Genomic DNA, 27939 nt, shown 5'->3' with positions numbered 1-27939 from the left:
TCTACCCCCGTCCACGGACCCACTATTCGTCCGATTGCCCGTTACGGTCGGACACGCCCCCCGGGACCACCCCAAACGTCCACGGACCCACTATTTGTCCATTTGCCCATTATCTGTGCGGATTGACCCCTGACCCCGACCTGACCGCCCCCCGACCCCCCCCCCCATGACACGGACCCACTATCTGTCCATTTGCCCACTATTGGTGCGGATTGACCCCCTGACCCCTCCTGACCGCCCCCCCGACCCCCCCCCCCGACCCCCCCCATGACACGTACCCACTATTTGTCCATTTGCCAGTTAGTTGCGCGGGTCGACCCCCTGACCCCTCCTGACCGCCCCCCCGACCCCCCCCCCATGACACGTACCCACTATTTGTCCATTTGCCCGTTAGTTGCGCGGGTCGACCCCCTGACCCCACCTGACCGCCCCCCCGACCCCCCCCATGACACGTACCCACTATTTGTCCATTTGCCCGATAGTTGCGCGGGTCGACCCCCTGACCCCTCCTGACCGCCCCCCCGACCCCCCCCCATGACACGTACCCACTATTTGTCCATTTGCCCGTTAGTTGCGCGGATCTGCACCAAATTCGCACCACGCGTAGAGCGCGCCGAGATGAACGCGTTAAGGCGTACCCCGGTCGTCTGTTCCCGACCGGTCATTTTGACCTTGCCGGATCATCGCCAAATTCGCACCACGCGTAGAGCTTGCCGAGACTGAGACGGGTGCGCGGGTCCCACCCTCCTGGCTCGTTCCTGTGCCGAGATAGAGGCCTGACACTCTCATGTAAATAGTCTGCCAATGGACGCGTAATGGGTTCGTGTCAGTTTTTTCCTCAAGGGCCTCGGCGATTTCGACCGCGCGGATTCGACGCGGACGACGCCCGGACCGCGTCGAGGTGACATACGCGCAAATTCGACATGTACACGAACCCACTATTTATTTTTGAATGGAATCGATGACACGTGTCAGGGCCGTAGCTCCGCCCCACAACGAGTCACCGCCCCCAGACGCGCCTTCCCGAGCACGGCGCGACCTCCTCGTCACGCGTGAGAGGTTTGAGCTAAATCCGACAAACTTTAAAATTTTGTCCAAAAAAATGACGTAAGGGGTACCCCTTTGGTCTTTTTTTGACCAAATTTTCGACCTCCTCCGATCTTCACCAAACTCGCACCACGCGTCGACCGTGCCGAGACTAAGACAGGGGTGCAGGTCCCACCCTCCTAGCTCGTTCCTGTGCCGAGATAGAGCCCTGACACGTGCGTGTAAATAGTCTGCCAATGGACAAATAATGGGTTGGTGTCACTGCTTTCCTTAAGAGCCTCACTGATTTCAACCGCACCACCGCTACGCGGACGAAGCGCGGGGAGCGTCGAGGTCACTTGCGCGCACGTACGACATGTACACGAACCCGTTATTTTTTTTGAATGGAATCGATGACACGTGTCAGTGCCTTATCTCCGCTCCGCAACCAGTCACCGCTTCGAGACCCGCGTTCCCGCGCACGGCCCGACCCCCTCTTCACGCGTAAGCAGGTTTGAACAAAATCCGGGGACGTAAAAAATGTCGTTCCAAAAAAATGACGTAAGGCGTACCCTGTCGTACCACGTCGCCGCACCCTTCACAACGCCCCCACTCTCAAGTCTCTAGGACCTTCCCTTCCGGAGATATAAAATGTGAGTTATTTTATTCAAATGCCCCTAGCTCCGCCCCTGAGTGAGTCACGCCCTCGCACTTGGGTTCGTCGGAAAGGTCTCGTCAAGGCCTTTCCAAAGAACCACGACTCGAGTCTCTAGGACCTTCCTGGGCCGAGGAATTAAGCCCTAAATTTTTGCCTTTTTCACACAATTTCTATATTTGAATGCTTCTAGCTCCGCCCCGGAGAGGGTCACGCCTTCGAACTGGGGCTCGTCGGAAAGGTCTCGTCCGGGCCTTTCCAAAGAACCCTCATTCGAGTCTCCACGACCTTCCTGGACCGAGAAATAAAGCCCCAAATAAGGCTTTTTTTCACCTTTTTCACAAAAAACACTAAGTCCGAACTCAAAAATCCTTCTCACAGAAATGTTACCAGGTGAATCAGCGTCGTCTGAAACGCCTAGAAAACTTGGTCCCCGGTGACAAAATTTCGGACCCCATACTGAAGACCGGACGGGACTTTGTCAAAAATTTGGACCAAATTTTTGACCTCTCCCGATCTGCACCAAATTCGCACCACGCGTAACGCGCGCCTAGATTAATACGTTAAGGCGTACCCCGGTCGTCTATTCCCGAGCGAACATTTTGACCTTGCCGGATCATGACCAAATTCGCACCACGCGTAGAGCTTGCCGAGACTGAGACGGGTGCGCGGGTACCACCCTCCTAGCTCGTTCCTGTGCCGAGATAGAGGCCTGACACTCTCATGTAAATAGTCTGCCAATGGACGCGTAATGGGTTCGTGTCAGTTTTTTCCTCAAGGGCCTCGGCGATTTCGACCGCGCGGATTCGACGCGGACGACGCCCCGATCGCGTCGAGGTGACTTTCGCGCAAATTCGACATGTACACGAACCCACTATTTATTTTTGAATGGAATCGATGACACGTGTCAGGGCCGTAGCTCCGCCCCACAACGAGTCACCGCCCCCAAACGCGCCTTCCCGAGCACGGCGCGACCTCCTCGTCACGCGTGAGAGGTTTGAGCTAAATCCGGCAAACTTTAAAATTTTGTCCAAAAAAATGACGTAAGGGGTACCCCTTTGGTCTTTTTTTGACCGAATTTTCGACCTCCTCCGATCTTCACCAAACTCGCACCACGCGTCGAGCGTGCCGAGACTAAGACGGGTGCGCGGGTCTCGCCCTCCTAGCTCCTTCCTGTGCCGAGATAGAGCCCTGACACGTGCGTGTAAATAGTCTGCCAATGGACAAATAATGGGTTAGTGTCACTGCTTTCCTTAAGAGCCTCACCGATTTCGACCGCGCTACCGCTACGCGGACGAAGCGCGGAGAGCGTCTAGGTCACTTGCGCGTACGTACGACGTGTTCTTGACCGCACGTTGTCGTACGCGCGCGCAAGTGACTTTGACGCTATCCGCGCTTCGTCCGTGTCGCAGTCATGCGGTCGAAATCGCTGAGGCTCTAAAGGAAAAAACTGACACGAACCCATTATTCGTCCATTGGCAGACTATTTACATGCGAGTGTCAGGCCTCTATCTCGGCGCAGGAATGAGCTAGGAACGTGGTACACACGTTCCTGTCTTAGTCTCGACACCCTCTACGCGGGGTGCGAGTTTGAAGTAAATCCGGGAATTTTTTTGTCTCAGGCAATGAATTTCGGCCTTTTTTTCCCAATTTGAATGCCCGTAGCTTAGCCTTCAAGAGGGCCACGCCCTTGCCATTGACACTGTTGGAAAGTACTGTTCCAGGGCTTTCCAACGAACCCGAGCTCAAGTGTGTCCGACCTTGCTCGGCTGAGAAACAGAGCACTAAACCTTAGCCTTTTTCACATAAAAAAAAAAAAAACATAAGTACAAGCTTTTTTTTTACATTTTCAAATGACCGTAGCTCCGCCTCTTATTAGGCTACACCCTCGAGCTCGGACTCGTTGGAAAGGGCTAGTACGGGCCTTTCCAACGAACCCTCACTCGAGTGTCTACGACCTTCCTTGGCCGAGAAACAGAGCCCTAAACTTGAGATTTTTCACATTTTTCTGATATTTAAACGCCCCTAGCTCCGCCCCTGAACGGGCCACACCCTCGACCCTGGGCTCTTTCGAAAGGCCTAGTCCGGGCCTTTCCAAAGCACTCTCATTCGAGTCCCTAAGGCCTTCCTGGGCCGAGCAAACGAGCTCTGAAAACAAGCCTTTTTCATAAATTTTCAGAAGTGGAAAACCATATCTCGGCGAGGGAAAGTCGTAGAGACTCGAGGCTGGTGTCGTTCGAAAGGTCTCTCCGAGACCTTCAAAACGCCCCCACCCACGAGTCTCTAGGACCTTCCCTTCCGGAGATATGAAAAACGAGCTTTTATTTTTAAACGCCCCTAGCTCCGCCCCAAAGAGTGCCACGCCCTCGACCTTGGGCTCGTTGGAAAGGGCTTTCCGCCACCTTTCAAACGCCCCCACCCCCATGTCCCTATGACCTTCCGGTCCGGAGATATACCAAATTTGCCTATTTTTTTCAAATGCACGTAGCTCCGCCCCCTAGAAGGCCACGCCCTCGAACTCGGGCTCCTTCGAAAGGTCTCCCCAGGGGCTTTTTAAGGAATCCGAAATGGAGCGTCTACGACCTTCTCGGGCCGACAAACAGAGCCCTGAAAATCAGCATTTTTTACACATTTTCGCACAGAAAAGATATTGAGGCAAATCTTCAAGAAAGTCTTTTTTGAACATTTCACCAAAAAAAAAAAAAATCTATCTCGGCCAAGGAATGTCGTAGAGACTTGGGGGTGGTGTCGTTTGAAAGGTCTCGCCGCCCCCTCAGACACGCCCCCAACCCTAAGTCTCTATGGCCCCGCCCCTTTCCGAAAAACCATTGTTTTCAAAACGCCTTTTCAAAAGCGCATAGCTCTGCCCTTGAAGGAGCCACGACCTCGACCTCGGGTTCGTTGAAAAGGCCTCGTCCGGGCCTTTCCAACGAACCCTCACTCGAGTCCTTAAGACCTTCTTTGGCCGAGAAACAGAGCCCTAAACTTGAGATTTTTCACATTTTTCTGATATTTAAATGCCCCTAGCTCCGCCCCTGAATGGGCCACACCCTCGACCCTGGGCTCTTTGGAAAGGCCTATTCCGGGCCTTTCCAAAGCACCCTCAATCGAGTCCCTAGGACCTTCCTGGGCCGAGCAAACGAGCCCTGAAAACAAGCCTTTTTCATAAATTTTCAAAAGTGGAAAACCATATCTCGGCGAGGAAACGTCGTAGAGACTCGAGGCTGGTGTCGTTCGAAAGGGCTCGGAGAGACCTTTCGAACGACACCAGCCTCGAGTCTCTACGACCTTCCCTGCCGGAGATATAAAAAACGAGCTTTTAAATTCAAAAGCCCCTAGCTCCGCCCTAAAGAGTGCCACGCCCTCGACCTTGGGCTTGTTGGAAAGGCCTCGTCCGGGCCTTTCCAACGAACCCTCACTCGAGTCCCTAGGACCTTCCTGGGCCGAGAAACAGAGCCCTAAACTTGAGCTTTTTCACACTTTTCTGATATTTAAATGCCTCTAGCTCCGCCCTTGAATGGGCCACACCCTCGACTCTGGGCTCTTTGTAAAGGTCGTGTCCGGGCCTTTCCAACGAACCCTCATTCGTGTCCCTACGACCTTCCTGGACTGAGCAATGAAGCCCCAAATTGAGCTTTTTTTCACCCTTTTTCACACAAAAAAACACACAAGTCCAAACTCAAAAATCCTTCTCACAGAAATGTTACCAGGTGAATCAGCGTCGTCTGAAACGCCTAGAAAACTTGTTCCCTGGTGACAAATTTTCAAGTCCCATACAAAAAACATGAAAAAATGAGGATTTTCGCAGCCTCACAGAAGGGCCCCGGAAGGGCCTAGGTGCCCCAAATTCGGGGCCCTGACTCACAGAGTGCCCCTCTACGACATATCCAAAGACGGGCGTCGTGGCGCGAAAGAAAAAATTTGGCCGCCGTCCGAAAACATCAAATTCCCCCATTATAATTCCCATAGGCCTCAGGCCTCAAGTTTTCGTTGCTTTTTTGGAATCTATTTTTTCTGGAACGCCGCAGCGGCCCGCGCTTCGGGGGTCCGTCTCGGGAGAACTCCGACATAGAGCGTGCCGATTTTTGACCCGATCGGACTCCGGCACGAACCCACGGCCGGTAGCGGGAAACTGTCAGGTCTCCCGCTAAGCTGGGAAAAGTCGAAAGGTCGCAGAAATCGGTGCGCGGGCTGCCGGACAGCTCTAACGCGACATATCCGGAACCCGCGCGCCGACGGCGTAAGGCGCGCGCGCTACGCCCTGCCGAAAACCTTAAAACTAGGGCTGGCAGGTCGAGTCGCGAAGGGGTCTCGGCCGCGACGCTCGGCGTTCCGCGGAGAGGACGTCCGGACTAGCAGACCCGCGCGCGCACCGGTCGAATCGGAGTCTTCGCGACCGCGTAAACCCACCGCAAAGTGCGACCGCCGCGCGAGATACGGCCCTACAGCTCTTCTTCCGAACGTCGCTCGAGTCTGCGCTTCCGGGTTCCGTCGTTTGGGACCCCGGAGTGCGCGCGTGCCGAGTTTCGGCCCGATCGGAAGCCGACACGAACCCGCGTAGCGAAACGCGGGAAACTGTCGGGTCTCCCGCGAGGACGGGAAAAGTCGTAAGCTCGCCAAATTCGGCACGCGGTCTGCCGGGCGGCTCTGGCCCGACATATCCGAAACTCGCGCGCCAACGCCGCATCGCGTGCGCACAGGAGCGCCGCGAAATCCCAGTTTTAGGGTTCGTAACTCGGCTCGCGATAGGCTCTCCGCCGCGTGCTTCGGAGTCCCCGGCCGGGCCCCACGTGGGATGTTACGACGGGCGTATCGGGGCCCGCGCGACGTTCGGGGACCGCGCGGGGGTCGCGACACTTTTCCATTAAACCAATGTTATTTTCCGTAATGGGTTTGTGGACGCGCTCCTCGTGACCCCGCGCGGTGTCATATGACCTCTGGGGGGCCCCCGATCGACATATCCGAATCTGGAGAACGTAGCTCCAAAATAAGACAAGGTTGTCCAAATGTTCTCAAAATCACTCATCATGATCCTCTTGATGGCCTAGACCACCAGACAATGTTGCTTGCCATTCGAGCTCCGTTTCGCTAATTTTTTTTCCGAAGGTCCCAGGGGTCTGCGCTTCGGGGGCCCGTACGACGGGGCCCCCAAGCACGCGGGTGCCGAATTTCGACCCGATCGGACACCGTCCGCGAACCCGCAGTTTTAGCGGGAAACTGTCAGTGCTCCCGCGAGGCCGGGAAAAGGACTAGGTGCCCGAAATTCGGCGTGCGGTCCAGTAGAGGGCCCTCGCACGACGTCTCCGAAGCCCGCGCGCATTCGGCGTACGCAGTGCCCACAGCGCCCTCGGTGTGCCTCCCAGTGCAATCGCAAAACGCCTAGGGTTAGGGTTGGCAAGTAGGGTCACGAAAGGTTCTCGGGGGTCAGGCCGCCGGATTCCTCAGCTGGGCCGTCGGCAAGGGGATACCACGTGCGTTTCGAAGCCGCGCGCCCTTACGGGGCCGCGTGACGGCACTGACACGTCTCCATTAAAGCAATGTTATTTTTCGTACCTGGTTCGTGTCACTACGTCCCCAGGACCCCGAGACGGGCCGGATCTCGAAACGGACGACTGGCAAGCTTACAGCCGATGGAGGAGGAGGGGGTAGGGGTGGTTCGGTAGAGCTAGGGTCCAAATTGAGCAAAAACGGACAGGAACGACATTTTCGCGTCGAACTCTGCGCTACAGGGCGCGTGAGGGGACGTAAGCAGGGCCCGTGACGTCCGTTTGGGGTTTGGACCTTTTCCCAAAAAAGTAGTCTGCAAATGTACAAATAGTGGGTCTGTGTCATGGGGGGGGGGTCGGGGGTGCGGTCCGGTGGGGTCAGTTGGTCGACCCGCGCAACTAACGGGCAAATGGACAAATAGTGGGTCCGTGTCATGGGGGGGGTCGGGGGGGTGGTCAGGAGGGGCCAGGGGGTCGATCCGCAACAATAATGGGCAAATGGACAAATAGTGGGTCCGTGTCATGGGGGGGGGTCGGGGGGGTGGTCAGGAGGGGTCAGGGGGTCAATCCGCAACAATAATGGGCAAATGGACAAATAGTGGGTCCGTGTCATGGGGGGGGGGTCGGGGGGGTGGTCAGGAGGGGTCAGGGGGTCAATCCGCGACAATAATGGGCAAATGGACAAATAGTGGGTCCGTGTCATGGGGGGGGGGTCGGGGGGGGTGGTCAGGAGGGGTCAGGGGGTCAATCCGCAACAATAATGGGCAAATGGACAAATAGTGGGTCCGTGTCAGGGGGGGCGTGTCCTGGGGGGCGTGCCCGGGGGTCCCGAGGGGTGTGGCGCTAAATCCGGACCAATAATGGGCAAGTGGACAAATAGTGGGTCCGTGTCACTGGGGGTCGAGGGGGGGTCGAGGGGGGTGGTCCCGCAACTCAAGGGCACCCCTAGAGGTGTCCATTTCCTGGTAGAATCTGCCTTGCAGGTAAAATCTTTGAAATTTTAAAAGTGTACATTCTGTAACCGGTTTAACGCGTCCATGGTTGACACGAAAGGCGTACGATCCCTCGCCCCAACTATGGTTACGGTGGCAGACTAAATGAATGGCATTTTTGACACGAACCCACTAGGTTCCCTAGCTCCCTGGGTCACGGAGAAAAGGACACTCGGACAGGGTCTGTCAGGTAAGCCGCAGTGAGTCGGCTAAACAAAACCTTAAGAATTGGCCCTGATTGCCGAAACCCGGGATCGAACCAGGGACCTTTAGATCTTCAGTCTAACGCTCTCCCAACTGAGCTATTTCGGCCCAAACGGCTTATGTGGCAGAAATGTCCACGAGAAATCACACCATTAAAGCGGTCAGCCAGAGGAGGTAGAATAAAACACTTGGCCCGTACGGGGATCGAACCCGCGACCTTGGCGTTATTAGCACCACGCTCTAACCAACTGAGCTAACCGGCCACGCGTTTACATGTGGACCTGCGCATGTCTCGCCTTAGGGTACTGAGGACACGGAGCTGTTAGCCGTTTGGAAATGTACGCGGGTCCGTGTCCCTTGCGCGCCGGCCCGCCGAAATTTTTCACGGCCTATCGGGCGCCGCGGATCAAAGGTTCGGGTCGGGCGGTGAGGCGGACGGGCGTTTCCGCGACCCTGCCCCCCCCCCGGGCCGAGCCAGGGGCCCTTTCAGGAGGCCTGTTTTCGGTGCGATATGCGCTCTGCAGGCAGGGGGCGCGTGTCCACGGGGCCCTGGACCCACTATGGTGACACTTGCCCATTGGCCTCCCGGACACGCCCCCAATGACACGAACCCACTATTTGTCCGTTTGCCCATTATTGGTGTGGATTGACCCCCTGACCCCTCCTGACCGCCCCCCCGACCCCCCCCCCACTGACACGAACCCACTATTCGTCCATTTGCCCATTATTGGTGCGGATTGACCCCCTGACCCCTCCTGACCCCCCCCCCCCCGACCCCCCCCACTGACACGAACCCACTATTTGTCCATTTGCCCATTATTGGTGCGGATTGACCCCTTGACCCCTCCTGACCACCCCCCCGACCCCCCCCACTGACACGAACCCACTATTTGTCCATTTGCCCATTATTTGTGCGGGATGACCCCCTGACCCCACCTGACCACCCCCCCGACCCCCCCCCCATGACACGAACCCACTATTCGTCCATTTGCCCATTATTCGCCCGATCTTCACCAAATTCGCACCACGCGTAGAGCGTGCCGAGACTGAGGCGTTAAGGCGTACCCCGGTCGTGTATTCCCGACCGATCATTTTGACCTCCTCCGATCTTCACCAAACTCGCACCACGCGTAGAGCATGACGAGACTAAGACGATGGCGCAGGTCCCACCCTCCTAGCTCGTTCCTGTCCCAAGATAGAGGCCTGACACGTACTTGCAAATAGTCTGGCAATGGACGGATAATGGGTTCGTGTCATTTTTTTCCTTTAGAGCCTCAGCGATTCCGACCGCGTGGATTCGACGCGGACGACGCCCAGATGGCGTCGAGGTAACTTTCGCGCAATTTCGACATGTACACGAACCCACTATTTTTTTTTTGAATGGAATCGCTGACACGTGTCAGTGCCGTAGCTCCGCCCCACAACGAGTCACCGCCCCGAGACGCGCGTTCATCTGCACAGCGCGACTCCCTCGTCACGCGTGAGCGGTTTGAGCTAAATCCGCGAACTTTTAAAATTTGGTCCAAAAAAAAGACGTAAGGGGACCCTTTGGTCTTTTTTTGACCAAAATTTCGACCTCCTCCGATCTTCACCAAACTCGCACCACGCGTCGAGCGTGCCGAGACTATGACGGGTGCGCAGGTCCCACCCTCCTAGCTCGTTCCTGTGCCGAGATAGAGGCCTGACACGTACGTGCAAATAGTCTGCCAATGGACAAATAATGGGTTTGTGTCATTGATTTCCTTTAGAGCCTCAGCGATTTCGACCGCGTATCCGTGACGCGGACGACGCCCCGATCGCGTCGAGGTAACTTTCGCGCAATTTCGACGTGTACACGAACCCGCTATTTTTTTTGAATGGAATCGATGACACGTGTCAGTGCCGTATCTCCGCTCCGCAACGATTCACAGCGCCGAGACGCGCGTTTCCGCGCACGGCCCGACCCCCTCTTCGCGCGTAAGCAGGTTCGAACAAAATCCGGGGGACGTAAAAAATGTTGTTCGACAAAATGACGTAAGGGGTACCCCTGTCGTTCCGTGTCGCCGCCCCCTTCAAAACGCCCCCACTACCAAGTCTCTAGGACCTTCCCTTCCGGAGATATAAAAAACGAGTTATTTTATTCAAATGCCCTTAGCTCCGCCCCAGAGAGAGTCACGCCCTCGACCTTGGGCTCGTTGGAAAGGTCTCGTCCGGGCCTTTCCAACGAACCCTCACTCGAGTCTCTACGACCTTCCGGAGACGAGAAATAGACCCCTAAACTTGAGATTTGTCACACATTTTCTATTTTCAATTGACCGTAGCTCCGCCCCTAAGTAACCCACGCCCTCGAACCCGGGCTCGTTGGAAAGGCCTAGTCCGGGGCTTTCCAACGACATCAGCGTGGAGTCTCTACGTCATTCCCAGGCCGAGTAAACGAGCTCTGAAAACAAGACTTTTTCAAAAAAATTCAAAAGTCGAAAACTATATCTCGGCGAGGGAACGTCGTAGAGACTCGAGTCTGGGGTCGTTCGAAAGGTCTCTCCGAGCCCTTCAAAACGCCCCTACCCCAAGTCTCTAGGCCCTTCCCTTCCGGAGATATAAAAAATGAGTTATTTTATTCAAATGCCATTAGCTCCGCCCCAAAGAGTGTCACGCCCTCGACCTCGGGCTCGTTGGAAAGGTCTCGTCGGGGGCTTTCCAACGAACCCTTATTCGAGTCTCTACGACCTTCCTGGGCCGAGCAAAAAAGCCCTAAACTTTTGCCTTTTTCACACTTTTCTGATATTTAAATGCCCTTAGCTCCGCCCCTGAATGGGCTACACCCTAGACCTTGGGCTCTTCGTAGAGGTCTAGTCCGTGCCTTTCCAAGGAACCATCAGTCGAGTCTCTACGACCTTCCCGGACCGAGCAATAAAGCCCCAAATTAAGCTTTTTTTCACCCTTTTTCACAAAAAAAAAAAAAAAAAAAACACAAGTCCAAACTCAAAAATCCATCTCACAGAAATTTTGCCAGGTGAATCAGCGTCGTCTGAAACGCCTAGAAAACTTGTTTCCTGGTGACACATTTTCACGTCCCATACTGAAAAACGGACAGGACTTAGTCAAAAATTTGAATTTGGACCAAATTTTTGACCTCCTCCGATCTTCACCAAATTCGTCCAGCGTGTCCAGCGTGCCGAGACTAAGACAGGGGCGCAGGTCCCACCCTCCTAGCTCGTTCCTGTGCCGAGATAGAGGCCTGACACGTACGTGCAAATAGTCTGCCAATGGACGAATAGTGGGTCCGTGTCATTGATTTCCTTTAGAGCCTCAGCGATTTCGACCGCGTGGATTCGACGCGGACGACGCCTAGATCGCGTCAAGGTAACTTTCGCGCAATTTCGACATGTACACGAACCCACTATTTTTTTTTGAATGGATTCGCTGACACGTGTCAGTGCCGTAGCTCCGCCCCACAACGAGTCACTGCCCCGAGACGCGCGTTCATCTGCACAGCGCGACTCCCTCATCACGCGTGAGCGGTTTGAGCTAAATCCGCGAACTTTTAAAATTTGGTCCAAAAAAAAGACGTAAGGGGTACCCCTTTGGTCTTTTTTTGACCAAAATTTCGACCTCCTCCGATCTTCACCAAATTCGTACAGCGTGTCCAGCATGCCGAGACTAAGACAGGGGCGCAGGTCCCACCCTCCTAGCTCGTTCCTGTGCCGAGATAGAGGCCTGACACGTACGTGCAAATAGTCTGCCAATGGACAAATAATGGGTTTGTGTCATTGATTTCCTTTAGAGCCTCAGCGATTTCGACCGCGTATCCGTGACGCGGACGACGCCCAGATCGCGTCAAGGTAACTTTCGCGCAATTTCGACGTGTACACGAACCCACTATTTTTTTTTGAATGGAATCGCTGACACGTGTCAGTGCCGTAGCTCCGCCCCACAACGAGTCACCGCCCCGGGACGTGCGTTCTCGCGCACGGCGCGACCCCCTCGTCACGTGTGAGCGATTTGAGCCAAATCCGGCAAAGTTTGAAATTTGGTCCAAAAAATGGACGTAAGGGGTACCCCTTTGGTCTTTTTTGGACCAAATTTTCGACCTCCTCGGATCTTCACCAAACTCGCACCGCGCGTCGACCGTGCCGAGACTAAGACGGGTGCGCGGGTCCCACCCTCCCAGCTCGTTCCTGTGCCGAGATGGAGGCCTGACACGTGTCATCGATTCCATTCAAAAAAAAAACGTGGGTTCGTGTCAGTTGTCGAAAGTTCACGAAAGTGACCTTCGCGCACCCTGGGCGTCGTCCGTGTTTGGGTAACGCGGTCGGAACTGCTGAAAACCTAGAGCGGAAGAAGTACACGGACCCACTATTCGTCCAATGGCAATCTATGGCATGCACGAGTACCTGCAAACTGTCAGTGATGTAACAACGCCCCGGAACGTCGTAGAGACGTGGGGGTGGTGTCGTTTGAAAGCTCTCGCCGCCCCCTTCGAGACGCCCCTACCCCCGAGTCTCTAGGACCTCCACTTCCAAAGATATGATGAAAAAGTCCTAATATTCAAATGCCCCTAGCTCCGCCCCCGAGAGGGCCACACCCTCGAACTTGGGCTTTTCGGAAAGGTCTGGTACAGAGCTTTCCAACAAGCCCGGGTGCAAGTCTCTCTGACCTTCCTAGGCCGAGAAATAGAGCTTTGAAATTACGCATTTTTCACACTTATTCGCATTGGAAAAAAATTGAGGCAAATCTCCAAGAAAGCCTTTTTTGAACATTTCACCCAAAAAAATAAAAATCCTATCTCGGCCGAGGAATGTCGTAGAGACTTGGTAGGGGTGTCGTTTGAAAGCTCTCGCCGCCCCCTCCAATATACGCCCACCCAAAAATCTTGATGCCCCCCCCCCATTAGTAAATACCATTGTTTTTAAAACGTATATTCAAATGCGCATAGCTCCGCCCCTGAGGGTGCCCCGCCCACGACCTCGGGCTCGTTCGAAAGGCCTAGTCCGGGCCTTTCCAACGAACCCTCGCTCGAGTCTCTACGACCTTCCGGAGACGAGAAATAGACCCCTAAACTTGAGATTTTTCACACATTTTCTATTTTCAATTGACCGTAGCTCCGCCCCTGAGAAACCCACGCCCTCGAACCCGGGCTCGTTGGAAAGGCCTAGTCCGGGCCTTTCCAACGACGTCAGACTGGAGTCTCTACGTCCTTCCCAGGCCGAGTAAACGAGCTCTGAAAACAAGCCTTTTTCGAAAAATTTCAAAATTCGAAAACCATATCTCGGCGAGGGAACGTCGTAGAGACTCGAGTCTGGTGTCGTTCGAAAGGTCTCTCCGAGCCCTTCAAAACGCCCCTACCCCCAAGTCTCTAGGACCTTCCCTTCCGGAGATATAAAAAATGAGTTATTTTATTCAAATGCCCTTAGCTCCGCCCCAGAGAGCGTCACGCCCTCGAACTTGGGCTCGTTGGAAAGGTCTCGTCGGGGGCTTTCCAACGAACCCTCATTCGAGTCTCTACGACCTTCCTGGGCCGAGCAAAATAGCCCTAAACTTTTGCCTTTTTCACACTTTTCTGATATTTAAATGCCCCTAGCTCCGCCCCTGAATAAGACACACCCTCGACCTTGGGCTCTTTGTAAAGGTCTGGTCCGGGCCTATACAACGAACTCTCACTCGAGTCTCTACGACCTTCCTGGGCCGAGCAATAAGGCCCCAAATTAAGTTTTTTTTCACCCTTTTTCACAAAAAAAACACACAAGTCCAAACTCAAAAATCCTTCTCACAGAAGTTTTACCAGGTGAATCAGCGTCGTCTGAAACGCCTAGAAAACTTGTTTCCTGGTGACAAATTTTCACGTCCCATACAAAAAACGTGAAAAAAAGAGAATTTTCGCAGCCTCACCGAAGGGCCCCAGAAGGGCCTAGGGGCCCCAAATTCGGGGCCCTGGCTCGCCGAGTGCCCCTCTACGACATATCCGAAGACGGGCGTCCTGGCGCGAAAGAAAAAATTTGGCCGCCGTCCGAAAACATCAAATTCCCCCATTATAATTCCCATAGGCCTCAGGCCTCAAGTTTTCGTTGCTTTTTTGGAATCTATTTTTTCTGGAACGCCGCAGCGGCCCGCGCTTCGGGGGTCCGTCTCGGGAGAACTCCGACATAGAGCGTGCCGATTTTTGACCCGATCGGACTCCGGCACGAACCCACGGCCGGTAGCGGGAAACCGTCAGGTCTCCCGCTAAGCTGGGAAAAGTCGAAAGGTCGCCGAAATCGGTGCGCGGGCTGCCGGAGAGCTCTAACGCGACATATCCGGAACCCGCGCGCCGACGGCGTAAGGCGCGCGCGCTACGCCCTGCCGAAAACCTTAAAACTAGGGCAGGCAGGTCGAGTCGCGAAGGGGTCTCGGCCGCGACGCTCGGCGTTCCGCGGAGAGGACGTCCGGACTAGAAGACCCGCGCGCGCCCCGGTCGAATCGGAGTCTTCGCGACCGCGTAAACCCACCGCAAAGTGCGACCGCCGCGCGAGATACGGCCCTATGGCTCTTCTTCCGAACGTCGCTCGAGTCTGCGCTTCCGGGTTCCGTCGTTTGGGACCCCGGAGTGCGCGCGTGCCGAGTTTCGGCCCGATCGGAAGCCGACACGAACCCGCGTACCGAAACGCGGGAAACTGTCGGGTCTCCCGCGAGGACGGGAAAAGTCGTAAGCTCTCCAAATTCGGCACGCGGTCTGCCGGACGGCTCTGGCCCGACATATCCGAAACCCACGCGCCAACGCCGCACCGCGTGCGCACAGGAGCGGCGCGAAATCCCAGATTTAGGGTTCGTAACTCGGCTCGCGATAGGCTCTCTGCCGCGTCCTTCAGAGTCCCCAGCCGGGCCCCCTGTGGGATGTTACGACGGGCGTATCGGGGGCCGCGCGACGTTCGGGGACCGCGCGGGGGTCGCGACACTTTTCCATTAAACCAATGATATTTTCCGTAATGGGTTTGCGGACGCGCCCTTCGTGGCCCCCACGCGGTGTCATATGACCTCTGGGGGGCCCCCGATCGACATATCCGAATCTGGATAACGTAGCTCCAAAATAAGACAAGGTTGTCCAAATGTTCTCAAAATCACTCTTCATGATCCTCTTGATGGCCTAGACCACCACACCATGTTGCTTGCCATTCGAGCTCCGTTTCGCTAACTTTTTTTCAGAAGGTCCCAGAGATCTGCGCTTCGGGGGCCCGTACGGCGGGGCCCCCAAGCGCGCGGGTGCCGAATTTCGACCCGATCGGACACCGTCCGCGAACCCGCTAATTTAGCGGGAAACTGTCAGTGCTCCCGCGAGGCCGGGAAAAGGACTAGGTGCCCGAAATTCGGCGTGCGGTCCAGTAGAGGGCCCGCGCACGACGTCTCCGAAGCCCGCGCGCATTCGGCGTACGCCGTGCCCACAGCGCCCTCGCTGTGCCTCCCGGTGCGATCGCAAAACGCCTAGGGTTAGGGTTGGCAAGTAGGGTCACGAAAGGTTCGCGGCGGGTGGGCCGGCGGATTCCTCGGCGGGGCCGTCCGCCCTGCGCTACCACGTGCGTTTCGAAGCCGCGCGCCCTTACGGGGCCGCGTGACGGCACTGACACGTCTCCATTAAAGCAATGTTATTTTTCGTACCTGGTTCGTGTCACTACGTCCCCAGGACCCCGAGACGGGCCGGATCTCGAAACGGACGACTGGCAAGCTAACGGCCGGTGGAGGAGGAGGGGGGTAGGGGTGGTTTGGTGGAGCTAGGGTCCAAACTGAGCAAAAACGGACAGGGACGACATTTTCGCGTCGAACTCTGCGCCACAGGGCGCTAGAGGGGACGTAAGCCGGGCCCGTGACGTCCGTTTGGGGTTCGGACCGTTTCCCAAAAAAATAGTCTGCAAATGGACAAATAGTGGGTTCGTGTCAGTGGGGGGGGTCGGGGTGTGCTCAGGTGGGGTCAGGGGGTCGATCCGCGCAAATAATGGGCAAATGGACAAATAGTGGGTTCGTGTCATGGGGGGGGGTCGGGGGGGTGGTCAGCAGGGGTCAGGGGGTCGATCCGCACCAATAATGGGCAAATGGACAAATAGTGGGTTCGTGTCATGGGGGGGGGGTCGGGGGGGTGGTCAGCAGGGGTCAGGGGGTCGATCCGCACCAATAATGGGCAAATGGACAAATAGTGGGTTCGTGTCATGGGGGGGGGGTCGGGGGGGTGGTCAGCAGGAGTCAGGGGGTTAATCCGCACCAATAATGGGCAAATGGACAAATAGTGGGTTCGTGTCATGGGGGGGGGGGTCGGGGGGGTCGGGGGGGTGGTCAGCAGGAGTCAGGGGGTTAATCCGCACCAATAATGGGCAAATGGACAAATAGTGGGTTCGTGTCATTGGGGGCGTGTCCTGGGGGGCGTGTCCGAGGGTCGGAAGGGGTTGGACACTAAATCCGCACAGATAATGGGCAAATGGACAAATAGTGGTTTCGTGTCAGTGGGGGGCTCGGGGGGGTGGTGGGGGGCACCCCCGTGACCCTAGGGCGCCCCTAGAGGCGTCCGTACGGCCACTATGGATATGGTCAGGGAGGGGGACAGGGTAATGGTAGGGTGACGATCGGCCACTAAGTTAATGGAGCCGGGGCTGACAATTGGGCCGTACGATCCCTCGCCCCCACGATGGGGACACTGTCACATTCTGCGAATGGCATTTTTGACACGAACCCACGGGGTTCCCTTACTCGCCTTGCTTCTTGTTGCTGCTACACTATGAAACATTCATGTCAGTCTTGTCAGAGACATGCGCAGGTCCACATGTAAACGCGTGGCCGGTTAGCTCAGTTGGTTAGAGCGTGGTGCTAATAACGCCAAGGTCGCGGGTTCGATCCCCGTACGGGCCAAGTGTTTTATTCTACCTCCTCTGGCTGACCGCTTTAATGGTGTGATTTCTCGTGGACATTTCTGCCACATACGCCGTTTGGCCTGAAATAGCTCAGTTGGGAGAGCGTTAGACTGAAGATCTAAAGGTCCCTGGTTCGATCCCGGGTTTCGGTAATCAGGGCCAATTCTTAAGGTTTTGTTTAGCCGACTCACTGCGGCTTACCTGACAGACCCTGTCCGAGTGTCCTTTTCTCCGTGACCCAGGGAGTCAGGTGCAAAAGCAAACCGTGGTTCCATGGTGTAATGGTTAGCACTCTGGACTCTGAATCCAGCGATCCGAGTTCAAATCTCGGTGGGACCTATTGGATGTTTTGTGGTTTCCCAGCAGAACCGTGTCCAAGGGAACAGTGTTTGTTACCCCGGGAACAGTGTTTGTTACCCCCAAAACAATCCCCCGCCCTTTAAGACTTTCTACCAGAGCACTCAGGCTGTAGACGAAAAAGGAGTTAATTCAAGCAACATTGAGCACTGTTTTCTGTTCACCCTGACGGTGGGCCAACAAGACACAATGTGCCAAATTTCAGCAACCACAAGCACATTACAAGGAAGCAAATTAAACATGTACGAAACCTTAGGATAAATGAAAAATCCATCAACGTTTTGGCTAAAGAAAACACACAGCTCATGTGTACAGGCCAAAGGAAACACACAGCTCACATGTACAATCTGATAATGAAATGCAATAAAAATACCTTACCAGAAATGACAGGAAGACAAATGAACATAGAAAGAAAGTGATTCCAATTTTTAATGGCAACAAAACGCTCTTGGAATGTAAAGCTCCATGTTGCTTTGTGAAGTAACATCCTTATAGAAGATGTTCATGTGTGTGCTCAGGTGCCATACTGAGGACCGACACTGGGACCTGTTGGCTTTTTGAGGCAAAATGTAAAATCTGGAGCCAAAGTGAAGCCCTTTTCTGCAAGTGTGAACCACAGAAGCACCCACAGAGAGGGCACGCCGCGGGTCTGTTACATCAGAGAATTTAGCAACAAGTGTCAACCACGTGGAGAATGTGGGCATCGATCCCGCTACCTCTCGCATGCTAAGCGAGCGCTCTACCATTTGAGCTAATTCCCCTTACGCCTAACGCGTGACTGCTTTGGCTTTTTGGAAGCTGGCTGCTACGTGCTGGAAAAATGTTTCCCAGGGGGCCGGTGGGGTTGCCCGATTGGCTCGTTGGTCTAGGGGTATGATTCTCGCTTAGGGTGCGAGAGGTCCCGGGTTCAAATCCCGGACGAGCCCACCTCTAAACTCGTCTCTCGGAGCTTTAACGCACAACACCATTGTGTATGGCAGTCCGGGCAGTAGAGGAATGTCAACGAGGGACGTCAGAGGCGCCTCTGCCTTTGGGATTTCCATGTAGATACCGTTTCCGAGGCGGTCTGGGTGTAGAATCACCTAGACGATCCCTTTCTGCCAGAGGGCTTGCTGTTTTAATAAAACGATGAGTTAATTTCAAGCAACACAATTGACTCAACATGAAAAATGAACCAGGCTATTCGTCCTACTCCCTCCTGGCCAGGAAAGGCAAAGCATCCTGTCTACTGGGCCTGGGTAGGTACCCTGATGTGCCTGAAGCTATGAGAGTTAAATATAGAACCAGGCTAGTGATGCATGGTGTCCAATTTAGTTTACGGATGATTCATCAGAATTTTCTCCCAATCTAAAATCAACACTTGGAAAATGTGATAAAGACATGGCTTCTTAGATGTTACTTGACGTTACAACGTACACTAAGTATTGGGATGCCCCTTCTAATAAAGATGTTTGGGGCAACACAGTGGCCATCCCAAACAGAGCACTGTTGTCTCACAGCAAGAAGGTCTCCTGTTCAAGCCCTGGCTGGGTCAGAAGGCCATTCTGTGTGGAGTTTACATGTTCCCCTTGAGTCAACGTGGAATTACTCTGGGCACTGCGTTATTGGGTTTCCTTCCACAGTACAAAAACTATACACACCTTGATCTATACACAGACACATACCGAGGGAAGGGCAATTTGACATCTCCAATTCACCTAACCTGCATTTCTGGCGTTGCCAATAACCAGTTCTCGCCATGAATATACCCATAGATGCTGAAATGGCGTTAAGAATAAATTAACATGTTTAACTATTCCAGTTTTTCCAAACAAAACAAATATTAATGCTGTACAATACAGACCTTGTCACAGTACTTTGTTTCCATCTATGCTGCAGCAGTTTTGCAAAAAGGGCTTTTTCTGTGCAGAAATGACTGTGAGCCTGGGAACAAATCATTGATAGGATTGGGTGATGAGTGTTTGGCTCAGAGCCTGTAAGTCATAACAAAGGTGTTCAGCTGGGTACAGGTCTGGGATTTATGCAGACCAGTCAAGTTCTTTCACACCATTTCAAATTTCAAGCAATTAACATGTACTTATATCGATAAGTGCTTATTTTGACACCAGCCCAACACTAGGGCAGGTTGGCTCATTGTGGCTAATCAGAGTAGCAGGACCCAACAGGCCCATCCCCAGGAACTGCCTGAGGACATGGTGACTATGTTGTGGTCACATGTTTCACAGCGGCATAGCAACGAGGTAGTACGCCTTGGCTCGTTGGTCTAGGGGTATGATTCTCGCTTTGGGTGCGAGAGGTCCCGGGTTCAAATCCCGGACGAGCCCGTCTCTCGCTTTGCTTCTTGTTGCTGCTACACTATGAAACATTCCTGTCAGTCTTGTCAGAGTAAGGGAATCTAGTGGGTTCGTGGGATTTTCGCCTATTCTAATAAATTGCCATTTGGCATCTTAGAGGGGCGAATGGATCGTAACCTCCAAATGGACGCCCGATCGCCATGTAACCAAATGACGGTCTGGCACTTTTCCCCTTACCCCCTGGTAATGGCCCAATTTCACCACTAATGACGAAACGGACACCACATGGGGCGCCCTCGTGCTGGGGCGGACCACCTGGACTCCCGTCGAGCCATTATCTTGCCCGCTTGGCATCAAACTCAATGTGGATTTCCTCCTCATGTCCCGTCAACTTGTTAATGTGCCCACTGACCCATTAGGGGGTCTTCGTCGTGCCCGCGGAGCAAGTATTCTGCCCACTTGCCATTTAATATTACTCAGTAGTCTTCCTCACCTCCCATTAAACAACTATTATGCCCCCTGACCACTTACAGGTCTTCATCATGCCCACAGAGCAATTATTCTGCCCACTAGCCATTTATCCTTACTAAGTGGTCTTCCTCGCCTCCCATTAAACAACTATTATGCCCCCTGACCACTTACAGGTCTTCATCATGCCCACAGAGCAATTATTCTGCCCACTTGCCATTTATGCGTACTCAGTGGTCTTCCTCGCCTCCCATAGAAGCATTATCATGCCCACTTACCCACTATCCCTCACCAATGCCCCTCCCCCGCATCCACGAACAACGTATTATGCCCCCTGACCGACGGCGCACCGAAATGCCACTTTGGCGGGCACGCTCGTGCTATGACCGCGGGGCTTGTACAAAAATAACATTGATTTAATGGGAAACTGTTCGATCTCCCGTACGCGCCGGCAACGTGCCCCGGGTTCGGGACATTGCTTTTCGTGACGTCCTCAGGCTCCTGTTTCATCGCCCCGGAGCACGGGCCCGCGGGTCTGTCTGGGGCCAAGTTTGGCGGGACGCGACACGGGAGCCGAACGCCTTTGGCTGGTCGTTCAGGGGGTCGAAAGACACCCGTGCGTCCGTTTCGGTGCCCGGGAAGCCTTCTGGAGCAGCGCAAGACAATCGCATTCCTCGATGACCACGGGGCCTGTACAAAAATAACATTGATTTAATGGGAAAGTGTTCGATCTCCCGTACGCCCCGGGAACGTGTCTCGGGTTCGGGACTTTGCTTTTCGCGATGTGCCGAGGCTCGTATTTCGTCGCCCCAGAGCACGGGCCCGTGGGTCATTCCGGGGCCAAGTTTGGCAGGACGCGATACGGGAGCCGAACGCCTTTGGCTGGTCGTTCCGGGGGTCGATAGATACCCGTGTGTCCGTTTTGGTGCCCGGGAAGCCTTTCGGGAACAGCGCAACAAAATCGTATTAGTTGCATGTACTAAATTGCGATCGGGCAGAATAGCGGCGTAACCTACACGGTGAGGAAAAGTCCGATGGGCCCGAGCTTTCAGTATGTCGCACGGCTAGCGAGGCACTGTCGGTGCGCGACGTTCCGCAGTCCCACGTGATTCGGAACCGCATGTCGCTCCGTTTCAGAACCTCACCGATACGGTCTAGAGGCGCAAGTGCACCAGAGGGTTTGAAGAGGTTTTTTGCCTCAGATGTCGCAAGATCCCCTTTTCGGCACACGGTGTCAATATGTCGCCCGGTGGCCCGGGACGTGCCGAGTCGTGCGATTTGGGGCCTGCGGAACCTTTTCGGAAGAAGCCCACGTTCAATTTACGGCAATTCTTTTCCGTAGCGGCTACGCTGACGTGTCCCGATCGTTACGAATTTTGAGTATGTTTGTCGTCAATAGTCCCTGACGCGCCCCATGCGACGGCGTTATCCTGCGACATTGTTTACGCACCGCTATGGCCAAAAAGATTGGCAAAGACCGCGAAGGCACACTGTGATAAATCAGAGCCGGGCGATCTCCCGCGCAGGCGAGAAAGGCCGCTCGACTCCGAAACTCCGCCCTCCCGTTACGTGGCCCGCCACTGTCTACGTGTTGAAATTGCGTCGCCGCAGAGTTTTCCCGAGCCGAGTTGCCAACCCTAGCCCTAACCCTAGCTTTAAGCCCACGTCCAATTTATCTCTTTGTCCTTTTTGTGGCCTACCCATTTTGAAAAATGCATTGGTTTAATGGGGAAATGGGACAGCTCCCGTACGGGCCCGCTTCGTGATAACTGTATGAAATCGCATGAGCGGGAACGTCAGGGGCCTGCGATGCGGCCCCCAAAACCGCTCTGCTCCAAAGTGAAATGCAATTTAAGATGGAAATCTGATTTTTGTTGAAAATGCAATAATGGCAGAGTCCATGCATGACAAGAATGAGGAGTTTTTTGGGGGAGGCTCTAAAAGCAGCGCAGCGACGCATGCACTTGCGCGTCAAGGGTATGAATCGGGGGACCCGGGGGCATGACAGTGTTCATTTTTGGGGTCCCGGGGACTTTCTAAGGCCACGCGGGGAAATGCCCATTTGCAGTTTATGTCCATTATTCTTTTTTGTGGCCTACTCCAATGGCACTCAATTCACTTCAATGGCATTTAATTCCGATTGCGCGTGGGCGGTGCCCCGTGCGGCTCAAGGGGGTTCTGTCAGGCTGAGCTCGACGTATGAGTACCGCCTCTGTCCCGACATGCAAAGGACATAGTTTGGGGTGTGTTTATTGCAATTAATTGCAAGTACTAAATTGCGATCGGGCAGAATAGCGGCATAACCGACGCGGTGAGGAAAAGTCCGATGGGCCCCAGCTTTCAGTATGTCGCACGGATAGCGAGGCACTGTCGGTGCGTGACGTTCCGCAGTCCCACATGATTCGGAACCGCATGTCGCTCCGTTTCGGAACCTCACCGATACGGTCTAGAGGCGCAGGTGCACCAGAAGGTTTGAAGAGGTTTTTTGCCTCAGATGTCGCAAGATCCCCTTTTCGGCACCCGGTGTCAATATGTCGCTCGGTGGCCCGGGACGTGCCGAGTAGTGCGATTTGGGGCCTGCGGAACCTTTTCGGAAGAAGCCCACGTTCAATTTACGGCAATTCTTTTCCGTAGCGGCTACGCTGACGTGTCCCGATCGTTACGAATTTTGAGTATGTTTGTCGTCAATAGTCCCTGACGCGCCCCATGCGACGGCGTTATCCTGCGACATTGTTTACGCACCGCTATGGCCAAAAAGATTGGCAAAGACCGCGAAGGCACACTGTGATAAATCAGAGTTGGGCGATCTCCCGCGCAGGCTAGAAAGGCCGCTCGACTCCGAAACTCCGCCCTCCCGTTACGTGGCCCGCCACTGTCTACGTATTGAAATTGCGTCGCCGCAGAGTTTTTCCGAGCCGAGTTGCCGACCCTAGCCCTAACCCTAGCTTTAAGCCCACGTCCAATTCGGAAAACACCAACTCGGCCAAGGAACGTCGTAGAGACGTGCGCTTGGTGTCATTTGAAAGCTCCCTCGGCCCCCTTCAAAACGCCCCCACCCCCAGGTCTCTAGGACCTCCCCTTCCGGAGATATAACAAATGAGCTTATATATTCAAATGCCCGTAGCTCCGCCCCGGAATGGGACACGTCCTTGACCTTGGGCTTGTTAGAAAGGTCTGATTCGGGCCTTTCCAACGAACCTGAGTTCAAGTCTCTCCGACCTTGCTCGGCCAAGTAAAAGAGCCCTAAACTTTAGCCTATTTCACTCAATTCACTTCAATGGCATTTTATTCCAAATGCGCGTGGGCGGTGCCCCGTGCGGCTCAAGGGGGTTCTGTCAGGCTGAGCTCGACGTATGAGTACCGCCTCTGTCCCGACATGCAAAGGACATAGTTTGGGGTGTGTTTATTGCAATTAATTGCACGTACTAAATTGCGATCGGGCAGAATAGCGGCGTAACCGACGCGGTGAGGAAAAGTCCGATGGGCCCCAGCTTTCAGTATGTCGCACGGCTGGCGAGGCACTGTCGGTGCGCGACGTTCCGCAGTCCCACGTGATTCGGAACCGCATGTCGCTCCGTTTCAGAACCTCACCAATATGGTCTAGAGGCGCAGGTGCACCAGAAGGTTTGAAGAGGTTTTTTGCCTGAGATGTCGCAAGATCCCCTTTTCGGCACCCGGTGTCAATATGTCGCTCGGTGGCCCGGGACGTGCCGAGTAGTGCGATTTGGGGCCTGCGGAACCTTTTCGGAAGAAGCCCACGTTCAATTTACGGCAATTCTTTTCCGTAGCGGCTACGCTGATGTGTCCCGATCGTTACAAATTTTGAGTATGTTTGTCGTCAATAGTCCCTGACACGCCCCACGCGACGGCGTTATCCTGCGTCATTGTTTACGCACCGCTATGGCCAAAAAGATTGGCAAAGACCGCAAAGGCACACTGTGATAAATCAGAGTTGGGCGATCTCCCGCGCAGGCTAGAAAGGCTGCTCGACTCCGAAACTCCGCCCTCCCGTTACGTGGCCCGCCACTGTCTACGTGTTGAAATTGCGTCGCCGCAGAGTTTTCCTGAGCCGAGTTGCCAACCCTAGCCCTAACCCTAGCTTTAAGCCCACGTCCAATTCGGAAAACAACAACTCGGTCAAGGAACGTCGTAGAGACGTGCGGTTGGTGTCATTTGAAAGCTCCCTCGGCCCCCTTCAAAACGCCCCCACCCCCAGGTTTCTAGGACCTCCCCTTCCGGAGATATAACAAATGAGCTTATATATTCAAATGCCCGTAGCTCCGCCCCCGAAAGGGAGACGTCCTTGACCTTGGGCTTGTTGGAAAGGTCTGATTCGGGCCTTTCCAACGAATCCAAGTGCAAGTCTCTCCGACCTTCCTCGGCCAAGCAAAAGAGCCCTAAACTTTAGCCTATTTCACGTGTTTTACAAAAAACACTAAGTCCAAGCCAAGGTCTGTGTGCACACTGTGACCTTTAACCTCCATGAGCTAAAGTGAACAAAGCATTATTAAAGTGTGTCATATGTGCATAATGTGTATACAAGGCCTGCGTGCACACTGCGTGTCATATGTGCATACAGGGCCTATGTGCATGCATTATTAATGTGTGTGATATGTGTATAATGTGCATGCAGGGCCTGTGTTCACACTGTGGGTCATTTGTGCTTAATGTGCAGACAGGGCCTATGAGCACACTGTGACCTTTAATAATGCTTTAATCCCTTTAGGTCATAGAGGTTAAAGTGCATTGTAACAATGTGCTTGTGTGTTTTGCAGGTTTCATTCAAATGTAACAGTCTTAGATGTTGAAGCATGTGTGTTTGCAGTCTTTTAAACCATCTAATGTAGGCCTTGCATCCATGTGAGATGAATTTGACCTTTGGCCTTTGCATTGTAACTATGTGCTTGTGTGTTTTGCATGTTTCATTCACATTTAACACTCTCAGATGTTGAAGCATGTGTGTTTGCAGTCTTTTAAACCATCTGATGTAGGCCTTGCACCCATGTGAGCTGAATTTGACCTTTGGCCTTTGCATTGTAGCTATGTGCTTGTGTGTTTTGCAGGTTTCATTCAAATGTAACAGTCTCAGATGTTAAAGCATGTGTGTTTGCAGTCTTTTAAACCATCTGATGTAGGCCTTGCATCCATGTGAGCTGAATTTGACCTTTGGCCTTTGCATTGTATGTGCTTGTGTGTTTTGCATGTTTCATTCACATTTAACAATTTCAGATGTTAAAGCATGTGTGTTTGCACTCTTTTAAACCATCTGATGTAGGCCTTGCATCCATGTGAGCTTACTTTGACCTTTGGCCTTTGCATTGTAACAATGTGCTTGAGTGTTTTGCAGGTTTCATTCAAATGTAACAGTCTAAGATGTTGAAGCATGTGTGTTTGCAGTCTTTTAAACCATCTGATGTAGGCCTTGCATCCATGTGAGCTGAATTTGACCTTTGGCCTTTGCATTGTAACAATGTGCTTGTGTGTTTTGCATGTTTTATTCAAATGTAACAGTCTTAGATGTTGAAGCATGTGTGTTTGCAGTCTTTTAAACCATCTGATGTAGGCCTTGCATCCATGTGAGCTGAATTTGACCTTTGGCCTTTGCATTGTAGCTATGTGCTTGTGTTTTTTACAGGTTTCATTCACATTTAACACTCTCAGATGTTAAAGCATGTGTGTTTGCAGTCTATTAAACCATCTGATGTAGGCCTTGCATCCATGTGAGATGAATTTGACCTTTGGCCTTTGCATTGTAACTATGTGCTTGTGTGTTTTGCATGTTTCATTCACATTTAACACTCTCAGATGTTGAAGCATGTGTGTTTGCAGTCTTTTAAACCATCTGATGTAGGCCTTGCATCCAGGTGAGCTGAATTTGACCTTTGGCCTTTGCATTGTAACAATGTGCTTGTGTGTTTTGCATGTTTTATTCAAATGTAACAGTCTTAGATGTTGAAGCATGTGTGTTTGCAGTCTTTTAAACCATCTGATGTAGGCCTTGCATCCATGTGAGCTGAATTTGACCTTTGGCCTTTGCATTGTAGCTATGTGCTTGTGTTTTTTACAGGTTTCATTCACATTTAACACTCTCAGATGTTAAAGCATGTGTGTTTGCAGTCTTTTAAACCATCTGATGTAGGCCTTGCATCCATGTGAGCTGAATTTGACCTTTGGCCTTTGCATTGTAGCTATGTGCTTGAGTGTTTTGCAGGTTTCATACACATTTAACACTCTCAGATGTTGAAGCATGTGTGTTTGCAGTCTTTTAAACCATCTGATGTAGGCCTTGCATCCAGGTGAGCTGAATTTGACCTTTGGCCTTTGCATTGTAACTATGTGCTTGTGTGTTTTACATGTTTCATTCACATTTAACACTCTCAGATGTTGAAGCATGTGTGTTTGCAGTCTTTTAAACCATCTGATGTAGGCCTTGCATCCATGTGAGCTGATTATGACCTTTGGCCTTTGCATTGTAACAATGTGCTTGAGTGTTTTGCAGGTTTCATTCAAATGTAACAGTCTTAGATGTTGAAGCATGTGTGTTTGCAGTCTTTTAAACTATCTGATATAGGCCTTGCATCCATGTGAGCTGAATTTGACCTTTGGCCTTTCCATTGTAACTATGTGCTTGTGTGTTTTACATGTTTCATTCACATTTAACACTCTCAGATGTTGAAGCATGTGTGTTTGCAGTCTTTTAAACCATCTGATGTAGGCCTTGCATCCATGTGAGCTGAATTTGACCTTTGGCCTTTGCATTGTAACAATGTGCTTGAGTGTTTTGCAGGTTTCATTCAAATGTAACAGTCTTAGATGTTGAAGCATGTGTGTTTGCAGTCTTTTTAACCATCTGATGTAGGCCTTGCATCCATGTGAGCTGAATTTGACCTTTGGCCTTTGCATTGTAACAATGTGCTTGTGTGTTTGGCAGGTTTCATTCACATTTAACACTCTCAGATGTTGAAGCATGTGTGTTTGCAGTCTTTTAAACCATCTGATGTAGGCCTTGCATCCATGTGAGCTGAATTTGACCTTTGGCCTTTGCATTGTAGCTATGTGCTTGTGTGTTTTGCATGTTTTATTCACATTTAACACTCTCAGATGTTGAAGCATGTGTGTTTGCAGTCTTTTAAACCATCTGATGTAGGCCTTGCATCCATGTGAGCTGAATTTAACCTTTGGCCTTTGCATTGTAGCTATGTGCTTGTGTTTTTTACAGGTTTCATTCACATTTAACACTCTCAGATGTTAAAGCATGTGTGTTTGCAGTCTTTTAAACCATCTGATGTAGGCCTTGCATCCATGTGAGCTGAATTTGACCTTTGGCCTTTGCATTGTAACTATGTGCTTGTGTGTTTTGCAGGTTTCATTCAAATGTAACAGTCTTAGATGTTGAAGCATGTGTGTTTGCAGTCTTTTAAACCATCTGATGTAGGCCTTGCATCCATGTGAGCTGAATTTGACCTTTGGCCTTTGCATTGTAACAATGTGCTTGTGTGTTTGGCAGGTTTCATTCACATTTAACACTCTCAGATGTTGAAGCATGTGTGTTTGCAGTCTTTTAAACCATCTGATGTAGGCCTTGCATCCATGTGAGCTGAATTTGAC

General features: G+C 52.8%; 7 non-coding genes across 7 annotated transcripts; 5 read left to right on the top strand and 2 right to left on the bottom strand.

The window, feature by feature from the left end:
• Positions 1-8398: 8398 nt before the first annotated feature.
• trnaf-gaa (transfer RNA phenylalanine (anticodon GAA)) lies at positions 8399-8471 on the bottom strand. Its single transcript has one exon. It is a non-coding gene; the product is annotated as a tRNA-Phe (tRNA).
• An 81-nt stretch (positions 8472-8552) lies between these two features.
• trnai-aau (transfer RNA isoleucine (anticodon AAU)) lies at positions 8553-8626 on the bottom strand. The gene has a single exon. It is a non-coding gene; the product is annotated as a tRNA-Ile (tRNA).
• Positions 8627-17136: 8510 nt separating this feature from the next.
• On the top strand, positions 17137-17210 carry trnai-aau (transfer RNA isoleucine (anticodon AAU)). The gene has a single exon. It is a non-coding gene; the product is annotated as a tRNA-Ile (tRNA).
• Positions 17211-17290: 80 nt separating this feature from the next.
• On the top strand, positions 17291-17364 carry trnaf-gaa (transfer RNA phenylalanine (anticodon GAA)). Its single transcript has one exon. It is a non-coding gene; the product is annotated as a tRNA-Phe (tRNA).
• Positions 17365-17479: 115 nt separating this feature from the next.
• On the top strand, positions 17480-17551 carry trnaq-cug (transfer RNA glutamine (anticodon CUG)). Its single transcript has one exon. It is a non-coding gene; the product is annotated as a tRNA-Gln (tRNA).
• An 872-nt stretch (positions 17552-18423) lies between these two features.
• trnap-agg (transfer RNA proline (anticodon AGG)) lies at positions 18424-18495 on the top strand. Its single transcript has one exon. It is a non-coding gene; the product is annotated as a tRNA-Pro (tRNA).
• Positions 18496-19821: 1326 nt separating this feature from the next.
• Positions 19822-19893, top strand: trnap-ugg (transfer RNA proline (anticodon UGG)). Its single transcript has one exon. It is a non-coding gene; the product is annotated as a tRNA-Pro (tRNA).
• Positions 19894-27939: the final 8046 nt, after the last annotated feature.

The sequence above is a fragment of the Paramisgurnus dabryanus genome, chromosome 19 (assembly GCF_030506205.2).
Source record: "Paramisgurnus dabryanus chromosome 19, PD_genome_1.1, whole genome shotgun sequence".
Classification (NCBI taxonomy): domain Eukaryota; kingdom Metazoa; phylum Chordata; class Actinopteri; order Cypriniformes; family Cobitidae; genus Paramisgurnus; species Paramisgurnus dabryanus.
The sequence above is the reverse complement of the archived record's forward strand: the minus strand, read 5'-3'. Positions and strand labels throughout refer to the sequence as shown.